Consider the following 13,488-nt stretch of genomic DNA (forward strand, 5'->3'; position numbering starts at 1 on the left):
ACTTTGCTTGGCAAACCCGACGGTGTTCAAGTGGTCGTTTTCGGAGAGGGTGATGATTAACATCCAGAACTGATCTCGATCGGAACCTGCTTCTTGCTCTCGATTGTGAAGCCCTTGTGTCCCGGAATGGTCTTCAAGCGTAGGCGCTTCCACCGTTCAGCAGACACGTGGAATGTGAATCGCTTGAAATTCGGCCGCCCTCGGGATCTCACTTGAGATCCTCTCGGGATGATGGTTCATTCTAGCAATCACCGTCCTCATCCGGAACTTGTTCTGTTTAAATCAAAACAAAAACACAAACAATAACATTCCGCGAAAGGACATGTAAAAATCAGAGCTGCCAGTTGATGACATTTTGATCTGTCATTTTTTGGCAGTGAACCGGCCGTGCAGAGGGGTCATAAAAAGGTTGAGTCATGGTTCAGAGCCCTCTGTGTAGTCTTTTATTAGTCTATGGCAGAGCCTTTGTACTATTAAACCGCCCAAAAAAAATCTGCGCAGGCTCAACTTGAGCGGAATCATGAAGTTTGAGGTCCCAGAAACTCGTGCACTTTGAATTATTCAAAAATATTAAGGCAGGGCCGAATGGTTTTTCTTCAAAGTTTGTTTGGAGAATTAGTGCAGTTCGTTACGCAATGAACCACCCTAATTTTCCATACAAACTTTGGAGAAAAACCATTCGACCCTGCCTAGATATTTTTGAAAAATTCAAAAAAGCAAAGCAATCCACTTTAACGACCTCCGGATCTTTTGTGGTCTCTGTTGCAAGTTACTGCTCATTTCTAGGCGTCCGAAGATTATGTGGACCGACGTTTTACTTCGACTTTTTAGTTTCAAGGTGCACGTATTTCTGAGGACCTCAAAATTCATGCTTCCCCACGAGTTGAGCCTGCTGCTCAGTCATTTTTGTCAATTTTTGTAGCGCAGTGTTATCAGTTCTTCATGAATTGACGAAAAGTTAGAAATTAAAAAAGCCCGATCAAAAAGTCAGTAATTTTTTAGATAAAAAATATCGCTCTATTTGTTTTTTTGCGTGTAAAAAAATCGCCAAAAAATCCGTCGTTTAAAAAAAGGTGGAACGATGTTTTCGGTCGCACAAATTACAGATTTGTTCAAATCAAGTTCTGCAAAATTTTAGGATCATCTAGACATTCCTAGAAACAAGAATCGTCCCGATTGACTGAGTTATGCCCGAGAACCAGCGAGTTGAAATTACCGTTCCAACTTTTTTGGAAGTCTTGGGCGTCCGTGTAAGTTGGACAAGCGTTGGGCGTTCCAGTGTTTTAAAGAAATGCGAGCTTTGAATCGATGAGGGTACGTTCCTCAGAAAAGCCGTTTGTTTCTTAGATATTGCCAAAAGTGTATATGGTATTTTTTCAATCTTCGACAAAAATCAATTATTGGTTCGATACCAAACTGATTTGCAACTCTTTTGAAAAATTGGCAAAGAGTATTGCTGAAGCATCGGCCACTGTCGCAAATTACAAATGCAGATCCGTTTCTTTTTAATTAAAAATCTTCCTCCTCGCCCTACCCGGAGAAGCTCCATTGTGTAGAGTGGATAACTTTTGGCGCTGATTAATTTTACATTCGAGAAAATCATGAAGAGAAACAATGCCCTCCGGTTTGGTTTGGTCTGAAGTAACCGAGTTTTTAGCATGTGCTTCGAAACATTGGCAGAAGCGCACTGCACACCTTTCGTGGAAGGGATGCTGACGATGCTTGGGGGCAATCCAGTGGAAAAAAATGAACATCAGATTACGTTAGGTAAAATGGAGAGGAATTTTCAATGAAATAGTAAACATGTTGGAAAAGTTGTAGCTTGTATAGCTTGTGGGAGTGCTTTTTCTCTTGCAAAACATTGAATTCAAAATTTGGATGAATTGAATAGCAACTGGTAATATAAAGTAATTCTCAAGTAAACTGTAAAATTAAATGAAATGTTGCTCAAGGACTTTTCTCGATCATGTAATAAACTAAATTCATGTTATCAAATCTGAAACAGGGCAAAGATTATCGTTTCAGGCAGCTCATGTTCCCTCAAATCACGCCCGGCAATACACAATTATGGGCATATCAAATCGGTCCATCGAAACACAACCCGAGGACACGAGTATCAGGTTGAGGTATTTCTTCGTGTCGAATGAACACTTCCCTGGAACGGGATGGACGAGCAAAATTGGAAATTCTCTAAAGACGCTAATCAACATTGTCACGTGAGATGGCAAGCAAGCTAGAAGTCGAGATGGTAGAAGTACAGAAGAAAGGACATCATTACAGGATGAAACGATAGATGGAGATCTGATAGTGGGAAAGTTATCTGATGCCGACGGTACAATGAAGTAAAACTTAACGAACATCGTATCAGTGATCGTATCATACGCTGTAGGGGAAAGTAGACGTGCTTGGAATTATGTTTGCATATTGCCCCGCAAGATTATTAGAAATGAATAAAAAATGTGTTTAGAAATTTGCTATTTTTAACAACTTAAAATTTAAGACTTTTTCACATGGATGACGAAAAATAAAAGTTGTTTTAGAGTATCTAATAAAATTCTTTCACAGAAATGCTGTTATGGTTGAAAAATCACAGTTTCCCCTTAGGGGTGCATATTACCCCCTCTCTTCCTAATTGACAAATAATTAAACATTGTGTCCATTTAAAATCAAATTTCAAGGTAGTTCGAGTCAACAAACTGTTTATGAATGGGGATTTCACAAAAAGGTCTTTTATGAAAATATAGTGATTTCGATATGCCAATCTTACAAACTGTTTTGCTCTACTGCTTTGTTAAATAGGTCAAAGCAAGCACAAATGAGAATAGGCAAATATGGATAAGAACATTCTATGTTGGGATGTAAAGGGTCATCTAAGGACTTCCTGGAGTAAAGGCCTGTAGATCTACCGCAAGATGCCGACTGTTTTGACCACCGTTCACCACCGTTTGACATATTCCTTATTATTTTGTTTCATCACCATCGTGTTCCTCGGGAAATTTTACATAAAGATTAATGTAAACCTAATACTGAAAAAAAAGTTTTATTTTGCGCAGCACTTTGACCTATGAATTCAAATCCGAAAGAAGTTTCTCACCTATAAAAACCGAACTATGCGGGATTCATCCCTTTTTGTTGAAAAGTACACCATGTACTTCCGAGTGCTGCGCAAAATCAAACTTTTTTTCAGTAAAATCGCTGTATCTCGCCAATAGTTCATTTTAGTTTGAGGTTTACATTGATTATATGAAAAATTGTCCAGGAAACACGACGGTGATAAAATATAAAAAAAATAAAAATATAAGGAATCGGTCAAAACTGAATGGAAATACTTAAAACGATAAAATATAATATTTGGGGACATTTAAGGGTTAAAATTTTATTTTTATCGAATTTCGAGTAGTTGTGATTAAGGGCCCACCGGAGAGGAAAACTGGATGATTTTTATTTTTATTGGAACCACTGCCAGAGAGGGGAAATTTCATTGCTACTATGATGACTTTAACGAAAAACATCAGTTCGCACCAAGGCGCGTGCATCGAGCCAACCACGTGGCCCAAAATCATAGCCTACCTAAAATCCTTGCATACGGCACATAACACGTGGCGAGGTAGTGTTTTCATGTATTCACGCTGTTCAAGTTATAACGAAATATTTCAAATGGCAAATGGTAAAAAGCAGAAAAAGTCAAAAGTTGGTACTATGCATTCCTGTTTTTGCAATAACAGACATGTAAGAATATAATTAGGCAATTCCCGTAATTGTAGAATTCTGCAATTCTGCACACAATCGGAAGCAGAGTGTTCAAATAGTTTTCTGCAACAAAAGTTACTTCTTTCTCGTGCAGAACACCAGCAGAAAAAGAAGCTACAGAAACATGCAGGAGCGCGTTCCCGGTCATTTTCGTGGATAGGATTTTCTACCACTTCCAAACCAGTTTTTTTTTTTTTTTTTTTGAAAATTGCTTTTCTAGCTTTGTTGGTCTTTTACAAAACTTCTGGAGTTACTAGGTCTATTTTCGGACAAACAGAATTGCTGAATTATGTCCAAATGGCACATCTGATCTGATTAGTTTCGTAGAGCGTTTTCTAACGGTCATTGCTGTTTTGAAAAACATTGAGTTTGAATCGTAGCATGGCGTAAAAAAGTCCGAACATCTTCCGGATAAAATAAAAAAAAATTGAGTCGTCGTAAATTCTTTTGAAATATTGAATCTGTATTTCTTACGGAAATCCTACACTCATTCACCTGTTAACGTATCAACTGAGATTCTCGTTACAATTTAGTTGATACGTCACCAAGAATTGATTTGCTTCTTATTTCAGTGACATAGCATTTTTTTATAAGAGTTTCCTAACCTCGAAAAACAAGGGATTATCCGCTCAACCGTTGTTCTAGTCGATTCAGCTTTGTATCCAGATAAGCTTACAGGAGTTATATCCGTGTATAGAAAAACCTCTTGGTCAGCTACTTTTTTTTTGTTCAGGGATTGTCCATATAAGACGTAGTTTTCGAAACGATCATATTATTGTCCAAACTTTCCCGAGTAGCTTGACACGTTAGTGGTCTGCTATTTTATGTAGTATGACAATGGCCTTCTTGTTTCCTGCTTTATCACCTTCAACCAGGATGGCTTTCTGAATATATAAGCAACCCAAAATGTGTTGGGAATATGCCAAAAAATTCCACCAGGTTTTTGTATTTTGTTTGTTTGTTTGTAGGGAAAATTGCCTACTAAATATTTGAAGAAAGTTAAAATAAATTGATAATAGAAACCGTTAAGCTAGAACAAGATTGTCCGTTTGGCGCAGATGCAAACGCAGAACTTAGCGCCAGTTCGAATTTTCCATGATCTGTCAGTCGAACATTCTACAGGGGTTGCTTTGTTCAATGTTCGATGACAGGCAGGCTATGATGACAGGCGCAAATTTTTGCGTTTGCGTCTGGGCCGAACGGACAATCTTGTTCATACCTTTATGGAATAAAACCTTTTTGCCATTCCGTTATAAAACTACTTTCTCTTCCTGTGATTCCCGAATGACCAAAAGCCAAAACAAAAACAAAAACAAAAACAAAAACAAAAACAAAAACAAAAACAAAAACAAAAACAAAAACAAAAACAAAAACAAAAACAAAAACAAAAACAAAAACAAAAACAAAAACAAAAACAAAAACAAAAACAAAAACAAAAACAAAAACAAAAACAAAAACAAAAACAAAAACAAAACAAAAACAAAAACAAAAACAAAAACAAAAACAAAAACAAAAACAAAAACAAAAACAAAAACAAAAACAAAAACAAAAACAAAACAAAAACAAAAACAAAAACAAAAACAAAAACAAAAACAAAAACAAAAACAAAAACAAAAACAAAAACAAAAACAAAAACAAAAACAAAAACAAAAACAAAAACAAAACAAAAACAAAACAAAAACAAAAACAAAAACAAAAACAAAAACAAAAACAAAAACAAAAACAAAAACAAAAACAAAAACAAAAACAAAAACAAAAACAAAAACAAAAACAAAAACAAAAACAAAAACAAAAACAAAAACAAAAACAAAAACAAAAACAAAAACAAAAACAAAAACAAAAACAAAAACAAAAACAAAAACAAAAAACAAAAACAAAACAAAAACAAAAACAAAAACAAAAACAAAAACAAAAACAAAAACAAAAACAAAAACAAAAACAAAAACAAAAACAAAAACAAAAACAAAAACAAAAACAAAAACAAAAACAAAAACAAAAACAAAAACAAAAACAAAACAAAAACAAAAACAAAAACAAAAACAAAAACAAAAACAAAAACAAAAACAAAAACAAAAACAAAAACAAAAACAAAAACAAAAACAAAAACAAAAACAAAAACAAAAACAAAAACAAAAACAAAAACAAAAACAAAAACAAAACAAAAACAAAAACAAAAACAAAAACAAAAACAAAAACAAAAACAAAAACAAAAACAAAAACAAAAACAAAAACAAAAACAAAAACAAAAACAAAAACAAAAACAAAAACAAAAACAAAAACAAAAACAAAAACAAAAACAAAAACAAAAACAAAAACAAAAACAAAAACAAAAACAAAAACAAAAACAAAAACAAAAACAAAAACAAAAACAAAAACAAAAACAAAAACAAAAACAAAAACAAAAACATTGTATTTTTGTATTTTTGTATTTTTGTATTTTTGTATTTTTGTATTTTTGTATTTTTGTATTTTTGTATTTTTGTATTTTTGTATTTTTGTATTTTTGTATTTTTGTATTTTTGTATTTTTGTATTTTTGTATTTTTGTATTTTTGTATTTTTGTATTTTTGTATTTTTGTATTTTTGTATTTTTGTATTTTTGTATTTTTGTATTTTGTATTTTTGTATTTTTGTATTTTTGTATTTTTGTATTTTTGTATTTTTGTATTTTGTATTTTGTATTTTTATTTTATTTTTGTATTTTATTTTTGTATTTTGTATTTTGTATTTTTGTATTTTGTATTTTGTATTTTTGTATTTTTGTATTTTGTATTTTGTATTTTTGTATTTTTGTATTTTTGTATTTTTTTTGTATTTTTGTATTTTGTATTTTTGTATTTTGTATTTTGTATTTTTGTATTTTTGTATTTTTGTATTTTTTTGTATTTTTGTATTTTTGTATTTTTATTTTGTATTTTGTATTTTTGTATTTTGTATTTTTATTTTGTATTTTTGTATTTTTGTATTTTGTATTTTTGTATTTTTGTATTTTTTGTATTTTTGTATTTTTGTATTTTTGTATTTTTGTATTTTGTATTTTTGTATTTTGTATTTTGTATTTTTGTATTTTGTATTTTTGTATTTTTGTATTTTTGTATTTTTGTATTTTTGTTTTTGTATTTTTGTATTTTTGTATTTTTGTATTTTTGTATTTTTGTATTTTTGTATTTTTGTATTTTTGTATTTTTGTATTTTTGAATTTCTGAAAGGATAATAATAAAAGTTAGATCACCGGATAAATGCTAGCACTCCAAAAAATGAGTTCGCGTAAACGTGAACAGAGTTCATGTCAACGGGAACCAGGAAGAGAACTGTTCACTTTCATGGTGCAATGCACTATAAAAGTTGAACAGTTTTCGTCCTGGTTCCCGTTGGCATGAACTCTGTGCACGTTTACGCGAACTCATTTTTTTGAGTGCTTTTTCCGGAACCATGTCAACAAGTAATTTATTTTTGTACGTGATACGAATTTCCATTGATCCATATTTTTCCTTGAAAATAAAACGAATTACCGGTCAAATGTAACCAGAAGCATAAAAATCCGTTAAAATGTGCTAAGATGCATTTCAATAAAAATTCCCAGAACCGATTCCAGGAAAAATGAGCCGTCACATGACGTGATTTGGTCAAATCATGCAAACAGTAATTTTCACAGTTTCACTGGGGGAGCTCCTGCGTTGTTCCGAAAATGGCTACTGCCCATAATTGACGCATCATCAAATAAAGAATCTAAAAAGCATGTTCAAGAATGAACATTTCTGGAGTTTTTTTGAAAAGGTCCTATAAACCAAATTTATATTTTTTGCTTTTTGAGTGTTTTTGAATACCCCTGACTCAAGGCGGTTCTAAAAACACCCAAAAAGCAAAAATTGAAAATTTGGTTTATAGGACCTTTTCAAAAAAAACTCCAGATTTCCCTAAAAAGCATGATGATTATCTTTTCCATACTAAATCTACGTGTTTTCGTTCAAAAAAATATATACTGAAAACTAGGTATGTATTTGTATAACTTGAAAAAAATCAAAAGTCGAAATAAAAAAAAACTAAATTTTCTGTTGAATACAAAGTCATACAAATATATGAAAGTTGAAAGATCATGATTCTTCACCCATCACTTCATCCACGTGGTTACCATGATCGAGTCACAGTTCATGCTTGAATCCGCAGGGCACCCTGTTCGCGGGCGCCAAACAAACTTCGCGTGGCCATAGTAACGACAGCAGGCAAACGACGCCGTCCGCTGGCGAAGGTGAAAATCTTGATCAACCAGTGGTTCTGCAATGGCGGCCGCTGAAAAAATCGATTCAAAATTTTGAACTAACAAATCTTCTAAATGCGAAAGATTTTCTTTAACACATATAGGCATTTTGGAAACGTTAATTACTCAAAAAGGAATTGTAGCAATAAAAACTAGTATTCCTTCAGCCGTATTGGAGAAATAGCTTAGCAAAGGCAACGATTTCATATTTCCCCATACATTCGCGAATCAATCTAGCAAAATTATAATTTCAAACTTGCAATGTAACAAAAGGGTTCAACAGATAACATTGAAAACTTTTCAGTTTGTTCAAGATATATTACTTTAGGTATTGGAACAGTTTGAAAGCAATCTATCGAGTCAATTTCATGTTCTGGTGATAGAAATGAAACTTGGGCGGGTGGACGATTTTCCGTCTCCGGTGGTGGCTTAAAAGAAAAAAAAAGTTTTTCAGAAAATCGTCAAAACAGGGGGCGGTGCCAAAAAAAGACGGCTGGTCCAATCAGGACCAAACTTGGGATTTCTGTTAACTATCGACATATGAACGTTCCCTCCAAGTTTGGTCCAAATCGGTGAAGGTCGAGTCAAAAGTGTACCCAGTTGGCCTGGAATGACCCTAATGTTTGTGGATGTCTTGAGCCTTCCCTACTCACTGAAGCAGTCTGGGTAGGATCCGCTTTCAAAATCTTGAAGTTTCGACTTTTATCTATGGTAAGCCTCTTACACAAACGGCTCAAATGATTTGAAAGTCATATTTGAATCATGCTAAGACATTTCAGAGCTGATAGTTTTCGCTAATGCGCGTCAAATTAACAGTCAAGACCCGAAGAAAAAAATTTCCCTGTACAACCCGAAGCCTGCAAAATGCGTTACAGTAAATTTTCGCAGGCTTGGGAAATATGCAAAATAGCACCAAACTTCAATGTTTTATAGTGTTTTGGAATCGTCAGAATGTCTACTTTAAGGAAAAATATGCAAATTAGTGGATTTTGGGCGGGGCTCGGGGGAGGGGTGAACGAAAAATATCCGAGCAAAATGCGTTACAGTAAATTTGTAAAATTTATATCTTATGCAAAACATGACCAAAACTCAAAGTTTTATAGTGCTTTGGAAAGGTCTTCACATGAACTTTATGTTAAAAATATAAAAAGACTACGTTTTCCATAAAGTTTTACTAAAAAGTTAAGTAAACATTTATTGTTCTATATACTAATATCAGTAAGAGAATAAAAACATGACTTTTCATTAGAAACATAATCATGCGACATATCTAACTTCTCCAAATTTCATGAATAGTCATTCTGCAACAAAATTGAACCGATTCAGCTGAACCGGTTCACCCAACCGGTTCAATAGTTGTACCGGTTGAACATTTCTGGCACAAAATGTATCATGCGACATGTCTAGCTCTTTCAAATTGCCTGAAAAGTCATTCTGTAGCAAAATTGAACCGATTCAGCTGAACCGGTTCATCCAACCGGTTCAATAGTTGTACCGGTTGAACATTTCTGGCACAAAATGTAGCATGCGACGTATCTTACTCTTTCAAATTGCCTGAAAAGTCATTTTGTAACCAAATTGAACCGATTCAGTTGAACCGGTTCATCCAACCGGTTCAATAGTTGTACCGGTTGAACATTTCTGGCACAAAATGTAGGATGCGACATATCTAACTCTTTCAAAATGCCTGAAAAGTCATTTTGTACCGAAATTGAACCGATTCAGTTGAACCGGTTCATCCAACCGGTTCAGTTGAACCGGTTCATCCAACCGGTTCAATAGTTGTACCGGTTGAACATTTCTGGCACAAAATGTATCATGCGACCTATCTTACTCTTTCAAATTGCCTGAAAAGTCATTTTGTTACAAAATTGAACCGATTCAGCTGAACCGGTTCATCCAACCGGTTCAATAGTTGTATCGGTTGAACATTTCTGGCACAAAATGTAGCATGCGACATATCTAACTCTTTCAAATTGCCTGAAAAGTCATTCTGTAACAAAATTGAACCAATTCAGCTGAACCGGTTCATCCAGCCGGTTCGATAGTTGTACCGGTTGAACATTTCTGGCACAAAAAGTATCATGCGACATATCTAACTCTTTCAAATTGCTTGAAAAGTCATTCTGTAACAAAATTGAACCGATTCGGCTGAACCGGTTTATCTTACCGATTGAAAAGTTATGCTTCCTTAAATTCTTTATTTTTTTTAAATTCTTTATATTCTCTAAATTCTTCAAAAATCAAACCTTCCACCTCAGTGTTTGAACTGACGACCTTCGGATTGCGAGTCCAACCGCCGCCAGCGATTCCACCGGAGTAGGCTTGGTTTGGTGTGTTGTTTGTACTTATGGCATGGAAACAACTCCTACACCTGGAATGACTTAACGGCCTAACAACCAAGGCCGGGACCGACATTTTACGTCCTCATCCGATGGAAGGTTGCAGCAGATGGGAATCGAACCCAGAATCATCCGCTTACAAAGCGGACAGCGTAATCATTCAGCCACGCACTGCCACTCTCTAAATTCTTAAAATTCTTAAAATTCTTAAAATTCTTAAAATTCTTAAAATTCTTAAAATTCTTAAAATTCTTAAAATTCTTAAAATTCTTAAAATTCTTAAAATTCTTAAAATTCTTAAAATTCTTAAAATTCTTAAAATTCTTAAAATTCTTAAAATTCTTAAAATTCTTAAAATTCTTAAAATTCTTAAAAATCTTAAAATTCTTAAAATTCTTAAAATTCTTAAAATTCTTAAAATTCTTAAAATTCTTAAAATTCTTAAAATTCTTAAAATTCTTAAAATTCTTAAAATTCTTAAAATTCTTAAAATTCTTAAAATTCTTAAAATTCTTAAAATTCTTAAAATTCTTAAAATTCTTAAAATTCTTAAAATTCTTAAAATTCTTAAAATTCTTAAAATTCTTAAAATTCTTAAAATTCTTAAAATTCTTAAAATTCTTAAAATTCTTAAAATTCTTAAAATTCTTAAAATTCTTAAAATTCTTAAAATTCTTAAAATTCTCAAAATTCTTTAAAATCTTTAAATTCTTTTAATTCTTTAAATTCTTTAAATTCTTTAAATTCTTTAAATTCTTTAAATTCTTTAAATTCTTTAAAATCTTTAAATTCTTTAAATTCTTTTAATTCTTAAAATTTTTTAAATTCTTTAAATTCTTTAAATTCTTTAAATTCTTTAAATTCTTTAAATTCTTTAAATTCTTTAAATTCTTTAAATTCTTTAAATTCTTAAAATTCTTAAAATTCTTAAAATTCTTAAAATTCTTAAAATTCTTAAAATTCTTAAAATTCTTTAAATTCTTTAAATTCTTTAAATTCTTTAAATTCTTTAAATTCTTTAATTTCTTTAAATTCTTTAAATTCTTTAAATTCTTTAAATTCTTTAAATTCTTTAAATTCTTTAAATTCTTTAAATTCTTTAAATTCTTTAAATTCTTTAAATTCTTTAAATTCTTTAAATTCTTTAAATTCTTTAAATTCTTTAAATTCTTTAAATTCTTTAAATTCTTTAAATTCTTTAAATTCTTTAAATTCTTTAAATTCTTTAAATTCTTTAAATTCCTTAAATTCTTTAAATTCTTTAAATTCTTTAAATTCTTTAAATTCTTTAAATTCTTTAAATTCTTTAAATTCTTTAAATTCTTTAAATTCTTTAAATTCTTTAAATTCTTTAAATTCTTTAAATTCTTTAAATTCTTTAAATTCTTTAAATTCTTTAAATTCTTTAAATTCTTTAAATTCTTTAAATTCTTTAAATTCTTTAAATTCTTTAAATTCTTTAAATTCTTTAAATTCTTTAAATTCTTTAAATTCTTTAAATTCTTTAAATTCTTTAAATTCTTTAAATTCTTTAAATTCTTTAAATTCTTTAAATTCTTTAAATTCTTTAAATTCTTTAAATTCTTTAAATTCTTTAAATTCTTTAAATTCTTTAAATTCTTTAAATTTTTTAAATTCTTTAAATTCTTTAAATTCTTGAAATTCTTTAAGAATTTAGAGAATATAAAGAATTAAAAAAAAATAAAGAATTTAAGGAAGCATAACTTTTAAACCGGTTAGATGAACCGGTTCAGCTGAATCGGTTCAATTTTGTTACAGAATGACTTTTCAGGCAATTTGAAAGAATTAGATATGTCGCACGATACATTTTGTGCCAGAAATGTTCAACCGGTACAACTATCGAACCGGTTGGATGAACCGGTTCAGCTGAATCGGTTCAATTTTGTTACAGAATGACTTTTCAGGCAATTTGAAAGAGTTAGACATGTCCCATGATTCATTTTGTGCCAGAAATGTTCAACCGGTACAACTATTGAACCGGTTGGGTGAACCGGTTAAACTGAATCGGTTCAATTTTGTTACAGAATGACTTTTCAGGCAATTTGAAAGAGTTAGACATGTCACATAATACATTTTGTGCCAGAAATGTTCAACCGATGCAACTATTGAACCGGTTGGGTGAACCGGTTCAGTTGAATCGGTTCAATTTTGTTACAGAATGACTTTTCAGGCAATTTGAAAGAGTTAGACATGTCACATAATACATTTTGTGCCAGAAATGTTCAACCGATACAACTATCGAACCGGTTGGATGAACCGGTTCAGCTGAATCGGTTCAATTTTGCTACATAATGACTTTAAAGGCAATTTGAAAGTTAGACATGTCGCATGATACATTTTGTGCCAGAAATGTTCAACCGGTACAACTATCGAACCGGTTGGATGAACCGGTTCAGCTGAATCGGTTCAATTTTGCTACATAATGACTTTTCAGGCAATTTGAAAGAGCTAGACATGTCGCATGATACATTTTGTGCCAGAAATGTTCAACCGGTACAACTATTGAACCGGTTGGGTGAACCGGTTCAGCTGAATCGGTTCAATTTTGTTGCAGAATGACTATTCATGAAATTTGGAGAAGTTAGATATGTCGCATGATTATGTTTCTAATGAAAAGTCATGTTTTTATTCTCTTACTGATATTAGTATATAGAACAATAAATGTTTACTTAACTTTTTTAGTAAAACTTTATGGAAAACGTAGTCTTTTTATATTTTTAACATAAAGTTCATGTGAAGACCTTTCCAAAGCACTATAAAACTTTGAGTTTTGGTCATGTTTTGCATAAGATATAAATTTTACAAATTTACTGTAACGCATTTTGCTCGGATATTTTTCGTTCACCCTCCCCCGAGCCCCGCCCAAAATCCACTAATTTGCATATTTTTTCCTTAAAGTAGACATTCTGACGATTCCAAAACACTATAAAACATTGAAGTTTGGTGCTATTTTGCATATTTCCCAAACCTGCGAAAATTTACTGTAACGCATTTTGCAGGCTTCGGGTTTTGACTGTTAAGTCAAGGTGATCGAAATCCATAATAATATATTGATTATGAGTGATTTTAGGAAATGCAAAATTACGATTTTTTGTTCATTTTCACTCAATATGCTCA

General features: G+C 31.6%; 1 protein-coding gene across 1 annotated transcript in view; it reads right to left on the reverse strand.

Moving 5' to 3' along the window:
- The window catches only part of LOC6030808, a 219,733-nt gene that overhangs the window by 199,155 nt on the left and 7,090 nt on the right, over positions 1-13,488 (reverse strand).

Source organism: Culex quinquefasciatus, chromosome 3 (genome assembly GCF_015732765.1).
Source record: "Culex quinquefasciatus strain JHB chromosome 3, VPISU_Cqui_1.0_pri_paternal, whole genome shotgun sequence".
Classification (NCBI taxonomy): Eukaryota; Metazoa; Arthropoda; class Insecta; order Diptera; family Culicidae; genus Culex; species Culex quinquefasciatus.